Source organism: Theobroma cacao, chromosome 2 (genome assembly GCF_000208745.1).
Source record: "Theobroma cacao cultivar B97-61/B2 chromosome 2, Criollo_cocoa_genome_V2, whole genome shotgun sequence".
Lineage (NCBI taxonomy): Eukaryota > Viridiplantae > Streptophyta > Magnoliopsida > Malvales > Malvaceae > Theobroma > Theobroma cacao.
Genome location: NC_030851.1, coordinates 13,430,021 through 13,438,754, shown reverse-complemented (window position 1 = coordinate 13,438,754; position 8,734 = coordinate 13,430,021). Strand labels below are relative to the sequence as shown.

Sequence of the window (8,734 nt, the reverse complement as noted above, 5' to 3'; positions counted from 1 at the left end):
CAAGGAAATACCAACTATTAGAAATCAATATTAGGCTTAATAAACAATTGATATATATAAATAAAAGCTCCCCTTTTATAAAAACAAATAAGCACAAAATCAATTGTGAAGTATAAAATCATTTTGAAATTCATTATACTGATTGGCGAAACACTAGTAAAGGCTCCCTTTTTTGAAAAGACATTAAGCGTACTAAGCATATTAATTTGTTAATTGCAAAACTCATTTAAGAAAGATTTAATCAATTTTAAAGTCTTGTCGATTTTGTACATGCAAGTATAAGTATCGAACAAGTAATATAGACAATAAGACTAGAATCGTATCCCACAGAGATTTGTTCCTAAATCTTTACTAAGTACTAAAATTATAACAAACTAATCTTATTCAAGTAACTTAATGTTTTAGAAAATTAATTAAAACTAAATTAAGGAAAACACTAAATTAATTAACAAAAACTAAAAATTCACTTGAGAAAGGCAATAAACTAAAACCTAGGATTATGGGTTCATTCAATACTTCATCTGATACCAACTTCTCTTATTATTTACATTCATGGGTAGTTTTACTAACCTAGTATCCAATGCTATGTACAAGTCTCCATTGAGATGCTTGCATAAATATCTAACTTAATTGGGTCAATATATGTCTATAGGAATCAATTAAACATGGTTCATTAAGCTAGTGTTCTAATTTGGCTATGTATGACAATTGGTGTATGTCTACCTGAATTGTGAATCAGAACACCTAAGTGACGTGAACATACACTATTTAAATCTTAGTCCAGTCTAAAATTTCAGTCGAGTTTCAATTAGATTCACAAATCAATTAATTGTTGGCTAGACAATCAAAAGCATTAAGAACATATTTCAATAAGTAAAACTATGCCCATTCATAGTAAATAAAAGAGAAACAAATATTCAAACTATATGTTGAAATCCACCACAATCCTAGAAAAGTAAATTAGTTCATAATATCTATTAAAAACTTCATCTGAAGAAAATTATCCATTAATCCAAGTTAAGAAAACTAAGTAAAACATAGAAGTATAGAGATAAAATTAATAGTTGAAGCTTTTGATCTTGATTCTCCCTCAATTTCTCTTGCTTTCTTGTTTTGTTTTTAGCTCCAATTCTCCAAAAGAGTTGCTTGTCGTCCTCTTCCCAAAAACCTTTGAAAAGGCCTCTTAAATAGCCTTCAAAAGCTCTAACTTCCAAATTCCATAAGATGTTTATTTTTAGAAAATTCCTCTAGAGCTGCGAGTCTCATGCTTCAGAGTTACGGCTTTCAAAGGTTCTGTCTTGATTTTCACTCTCTTGGTGTAGCACTCCCACTTCGATAAAGATTTTGACCATCTTCTGAAAAAAAATGGGCAAAATGGTGCATCAAAGTTGTAGCTCTACCTCTTAGATTTCAAGTGGTCTAAGAATCATGTCATTTAGACTTATGTTGTGAGAGTTATGAGCCAAAAATCGAAACATGTGCAGACAAAGCACTAGTCTATTGTGCACCTTTCTTCACCAATTGAAGTTATTTTCGATCCTACTTCTACAAAAACATAAAAATAAGCATAAATAACGTAAAACTAACATTATTAATTTAAAATAAACATTTAAACAAAAATTAAACTACACTAATAAAATAACTAAAAACACCTAATTTCGATCTTAAATTTAGTCTAACTTAGCCTAATTAGGCATTTAATCTCCCATTAAATATATGTGTTTGATGCACACATTATAAAGCTCAAGTGATAAGACACAATATAAGGCTTGATAGTAATTTAAAGTTAGATGTGAATTGAATGAACTTAAAGCTTGATATCAATATTTGGAATGAACTAAGAAAATTGATATCAATTATTGATTTCAACATTCAAGCATAAGTAAGAAGCATAGTATCTATGTAAAGCACAATATCAATTTAGTGTTCAAGGATATTATCAATAATGAAAGACACCAAATGTTAAATTTTCATCAAAATTTTTTGTTGAAGATACCAAGTGATAATGACACAAATTTTGATTAAAAGAATTCATGCAAATATGTCAATGATTGACTCCCCCTTAAGAAATCATTAGGTCAATATCAATTGTTAGTAAAGGAAATCATGAAACAAAAGGAGAAGGGAAAAGGAAACTAATCACTTTAAAGCATAATCTTACTCTCCCTCAAAGAAATCCAAAAACCAATAAGTTTCCAATTGTTAGGAGAGAAATCATGAGCCTAGAATAAATATTTGGAATGAACTCAAAAACCTGATATCAATTATTGATTTCAACATTCAAGCATAAGTGAAAAGCATAGTATCTATGTAAAGCACAATATCAATTTGGTGTTCAAGGATATTACCAATAATGAAAGACACCAAATATTGGATTCTCATCAAAACTTATTGTTGAAGATACCAAGTGCTAATGACACAAATTTTGATTGAAAGAATTCATGCAAACATATATGCCAATGATTAACTCCTTTTTAAAAAATCATTAGGTTAATATCAATTGTTAGTAAAGGAAATCATGAAACAAAAGGAGAAGGGACATGGACAATAATCACTTTAAAGCATAATCTTACTCCCCTTTAGAGAAATCATGAAACCAATAAGTTACCAATTAGTAAAAGACCAATTATTAGGAGAGAAATCATGAGCCTAGAATAAATGAGTATTTAAGCATATATTCAACATGTTCATGTAATACTCAAGTATTCATAGAACTGGCTAAGTATGAGCATTTAAGTAGATGTTCAACATGTGCATCAAATACTCATATTTTCAAGAAATATATGCAAAGTAGTTCTTAAGCTTGTCATCTTGCATCATTCTCAAACATTATCAAGAATCATTAAACATTCTTCAATTTTCTTGAAGCATTATCAATCATTAAGCATCATCAAGCATTATCATTCATTAAGCATCATCAAGAATTACCAAGCATTATCAATCATTAAGCATCATCAAGCAATACCAAGTAGTATCAACTAAACATTTTCAAGGAATTCTCTAATTCAAAAAAATGGCAACTCAAGGAGAAATTCCATATCAAAAGAATATCATCATTTAGCACTCTTAATCATCATCAACTATTCATTTAGCAAGCATTCCAAGAAATGTTCTCCAAATAATGTATGAGACTAGCAATTGAAAGAAAATTTTTACATTAAGAAAATATCATTATTAATGAAGTATTACCAAAGCATTTATACTTATTGCAATCATGTAAAAGAATATTAAGATCAAGTAAGTACAAGCATTATTATAAGAAATAAATTGGCTATCTTCATTAATCACGAATCTAATTTATTTTACGAAATACAAGCATGAATATAAATTGTATAGACATATACCAATAAAAAATATACAAGCATTGAAATTCAAGGTACAAGCTATTTCTCAATAATTTAAGATTCTTGAGTGATATCAATTGTTATGGAATATTGAAATTAAATCACTCAAATCATGAATATGTTAAAAGTGAACATTCAATCATCAATGAATACCAATTGCCAAGATTCAAGAAAGAGGTATTCGATTAAAGCACATTAGACATTGATTGCTAACTAAACCTATAGGTCATATTTCATTTGACATGTCTAGTTATTTATGGTAACCTATAAGCTAAAGTTAAATGCACACAAAATCTTTAGATCATGTAAACATCAAGGCTCACAATATATGTCATGATCAAACTTGACTTAAGTTATGCAATTAAGTACCATAAGTAATTCTATTACTTAAGTCAAGTTTTAAACTTCAATCATTAAGGTCAAGCAAGATTAAATATCATGTAAGCATGTGACTTGACCAAAATATATAGTATATGAACCAAAAATATCTTCATTTAGTTTAATGAGTTTATCCTAATCAAATTCATATGCATAATCAAGAAATCAATCTTGAAATAATCATTGAAGTACAAATATAAAGTATATTTTAAGAATTGTTCCTAGACTAAACATTTAAACATTACAATTTTCAAGAAATGATTTTTCAATGTAAGCATATGAGAAATAATAAATTCAAGAAATTAAAGCATTTATGAACAATTTCTCATACTTCAGTCTTATTATTGTAAACACATGAGAATTTATAAAATCAATATGAGTTTTATGTATGGAATAACCAAATACAAGCATTCATGAGAGTTTTCCCATTTTTCAACAAATTTTGCAATTTTAAGAACATGTGTTTGCACAAAATGATTATGAGAGTGTTCATCATGCACATTTTTAAGGGCCAAGAATCATCATTGAGAAATGCTTAATTTTTTGCACCTTAAAACCTTTTGCACATCATAATTTCAAAACATTTTAATCAGTTAAAACTCCAATTTAATCAGTTAAAATTTATTTTCCAGGTTTCTAAAACCACTTTAATCTATTAAACCATGATTTTAACTAATTAAAACCCCATTCTAAGCACATGAAACAACTTTTAATCGAGCAAAACAAGAGATTAAAGCATATTTGGTAGAGGAATTCATCAAAAACATATTCAAAACAATTCAATCAAAGAGAGTAAAAAGGTTTTGGAAGAAAATCATTTGATAAAGATTTAATCTCTTTCTTCAAAATTTTTGCACTTAAAACACATAAGATTTGAGTTAGACATGCTTTGTGTAAAATCACGAGCTCAATGTCACTTAATTTTGTTTAGTTGCGCTCTTAACGATTTATGAAATATGCAATGAGCACAATAAATCATGTTTATACATGTCAAGGGTCATTTTCAAATATCTCACAATCATGTGCCAAAATCCCCTTATTATCTTTCAAGCTTACAAGCAAGCATATGCACATCTAATAAGAACAAGTCAATAAGTATTTTCATCATGAAACAAACTTGCCCAAGTCATATATCATTATAAACTTAAGGATGGTAAACTATTTTCACATATAAGCTTGTTACCAATTCAAGTAGTCAAAGCTATCATGTTCAATTTTAACCAACTTGAAACATTCAAATAAGTCTTAAATGGCAAAGTTGTTCAAGTGGTCAAATTATCTTAGACACAAGGAAATTACAAAGTCAAATATTCAAACTCAATTTTCCTTGTTTATACTACTAGAATAGGCAATTATGTAAATCAATATATTAATCACATTAGCCACTTCACATGCCATCAACCACTAAAAAAAAAAACACAGTATTACGGATAGAGTTTTTTGTCAGTAAAAGATAAAATTCCATCAGTATGTTATATTACTGACAAAAATAATGATGAAAAATTTTGTTGATAGTCGGTCAAAAATGATGTTGTTGGTAATGGCAAATCTATTGGTGATTGATTATTTTGTTAGTAGTTTACTGACCAAAGTTTTCATCAGCAATTCCATTAGCCAAAACTCGGATCTATTGGTGGGATAGTCGTCAATATTGGTTAAAATCTGTAGGGAAACTTACCAATGAACTAATTTTCGTTGGTGACTCCCATTATCAAGCTTGACCTTATAAAATACTTGCCATGTCATTCATGTGATTGACAATATGCTTGCATACTTGAAAAAATTATCAAAAGTCGGTAGTGTACCTAATTGTGCAACTAAGTTGAATTAAGCCTCGAACTAGACCAAATAAAGATTTTAAGATGAAATTGAGAATTTTAAAATCCCAAAATGACTTAAAATGGTGATTCAAAGTTCGAGGACCGATTTGGAGTCAAGTTGGAATTTTCATGATCTAGGGGCAAAATGGTCATTTTGCCACCCGAGGTTAAGATGTGAATGTTGGAAGAAGTTTTTGATCAAGATTGACTATTTAGAACATAATTTGAGTTTGAGAAGTGAAAAATTTTAATTCTGACTTTTTTTCGAACATAGGGGTAAAATAGTCATTTTACCACCTCAGGGGCAAAATTGTAGTTTTACACCACCCAACACTTGTCCAGCACATGGATTTTACCCAATATTATCATGGATAATTGAGGAAATTTAAGTGGTGGAGAGAGATTGCTTAATGGGTAAGTATGACATATGGACCAATGGAATGGTGACATGTGTCAAGTTTATATCCATTTATTATTTAGCTTTAACATCAGCACAAAATCAGCCTATTTCTCTTCATTATGGCTGGCCAAAGGAAGAACAAAGGAATAAAAGAAAGAACAAGAACCCTAGAGTGAAAATTTAAGAGAAAATTTGTGGATTTCAAGTAATCAAGCAATCAAAGGTAAAATTTCTTGATTTTGACTTGTGATCTACCTTTCCTATGCATTCTTTTGCATTTTCCATGGTTGAATCACATGGTTTCATAATGGGTCCCTTGCTAGCCGGACATGGGGGGAGGAGTTTTGATGCTTGATTTGGTTAGATTTTAATATATTTTAGTGTTTTTAGTTAGTTAGTGATGTGTAACATGAAAAACCAACAAGAAAAATTCATTTTCTCCCATCACCCATCATTGGCCAAATTCTCCATGTGGAATATTGATCATGATTTTGATTTTATTTCAAGTGAATTGATGAGGAAATGATGAATTATGGTGAGAAAATCGAGTAGGAAAACTCATAGTGTTGATGCACCCACCATGGTTGAAATTTCCAAGAGAAAATGTGAAGATAATTTTGCTAAATTTTATGCTATTTGACTTGTGTTTGATGGTTTGAAGAATTGGAAGAAAAATGGAGTTAATTGGAGTTGAATTGGACATATTGGCCAATTAATCGAGTGATAGATCGAATTAGGCCAATACCGTTTTATTTAGGTACATAATTGAATTTGTGTAGAACACCGTGTTTAAACAATAATCCGAACAATTTGCATTCCATTTCATGCATCCATATAGTTTTATAACGATTTAGCACCAATGTGGTAAATTGCTTGATTTTGCATTATGTCTAGGTGGTGAATCCTCCGATAAAGGCAAAAAAATTGTACCCGAAGATCGATAGTCGGAGTACTCTGAAAATTCGACTTCCGAAATAGTGAGTAACCTTATCATCATTTTAATTATCTAAAGTATGTTTTATTCGATTTTTGTGAATTTTATGAAAAATGAGTTTAAATGGTTAATTTTTAGGTTTTATAAACAAAATGTGATTTAATGAAAAGATTTTATAAATTGACTTGAAATTGAATGATGGCTTTGAAAATAGAGTAACTGGAGACCACTTGATGTGTTGTAAATTTATGGTTATAATTGATGGCTTATGATAATGTGTTGGCATGACTGGCTGGAATTGTGGTTTGTGAACTGTATGAATTGTTATGTTTTACATTTACAGACTAGGTAGTATAATATTAGTCATGTCATTCTGTCAAAAATTTATTGTATGGTGGATTTAGCTTGCTGCAATGGGCGGGTTCTGTGGACCAGCCTATTAGAGGGGCACGAAATCCGGTTATATATGTACCTCGGTCAAAGAGATGCGTAGGGTATCTCTTGAGGTATGGTTAGAGTTCACGTCACGCAAAACCACCTCGTGATGATGAACTCCGCTAACGCTAAGGAACGACTGTGTTTCTCAAATTAAAAATATGTTTATGTGTACACGAAATTTTTAACAGCCTTGGCGGACTCGGTTAAATGCCTCGACCAAGGTATTCTCGAGAATGATTTTGGCAGGAGCCAACCTTTTAAGATACTCATAAGCCATGTTGATTATTTAAATGAAATGAATATTTATGTTATGCAATACATATTGAGATGGAATATTTTAATCGTCTCCATTTACTCTACTTTAGATATTTTGGATGATGTTTGTTTACTCACTGGGATTATATAATCTCACCACCCTCCTTTCCATCCATTTCAGGCTCAGAATAGGTTGTAGATAGCTGATTCCATCGAGGCTACTATTGGATTTGCATCCTCCAAACTGTAGGTTTACAGTCTCCCTTATTTTTGGTTATTCGAGGGCCCACTGGTTATTATAAATTAAATTAAATACTCTGGCTTACTGTATTACAATATGTATGAACTTATTTTGTTTTTACACTACAAAAATTATTTACGTATAACTCTAAAAATAGTGTTTAATAAGAAAATAGAATATTTTATTGAATATTTCTTTTATTTTTTTATATATATATTTAAATAATCATAATTTCATTCTAAATAAAGGTTTTAGATGTTTAAACTTAGTTTTTATTATGAATTATGTGTTTTGTACTTGCATACTACATTTTTAGCGGATTTTGAAATTTTTAGGAAAAAATGACCAAAATGCCCCTATGAGACAAAAATTATTTTTTTTATTGTTTTAAGTTGGAAATAACTTAAAATCTTTTAGAACATGATATTTAGCAATGGTTACTCACAAGGGGAATGAGAAACTGATATTAAAGCCTTGCGAGGTTCCGGTTGGCATTCCGGGTGATGAGTATCTATCAGGACACCGCGACGATTATCATGGGCTCGAGGGGAGTACCGAGTCGTGTCACTCATCAAGATTAGTTCATTGGTAATTCCATAGTTAGTTACCAACGGATAGCCGACGAATACGATTTTGAAGGTTACAAGCCATTTTTGTTGGTAATGGCAATAATTTCGTTAGTATTTCATCGGTATTTGCTATGAACTTCTTCAATGATTCTATCGATAACTAATGATTTCCTTCGTTAATGGATGAAATCCATTGGCAACTTCGTTGTAATACCTACAAAGAATTTTTTTTTTGTTTGGGGATTAAATTTTGTCCTGTTTGTAATAAAATTATTATATGATGTTGTTATTGATAAAGTAAATATGTAGCAAACATATATAAGCATATAAAAAATATGAAAATCTAATACAAATC

The 8,734-nt window shown here is 30.0% G+C and overlaps 1 long non-coding RNA gene across 1 annotated transcript; it reads left to right on the top strand.

The window, feature by feature from the left end:
• Positions 6,129–7,789, top strand: LOC108660834. Its single transcript, XR_001926527.1, has 3 exons — positions 6,129–6,165; positions 6,837–6,919; positions 7,751–7,789. It is a non-coding gene; the product is annotated as an uncharacterized LOC108660834 (long non-coding RNA).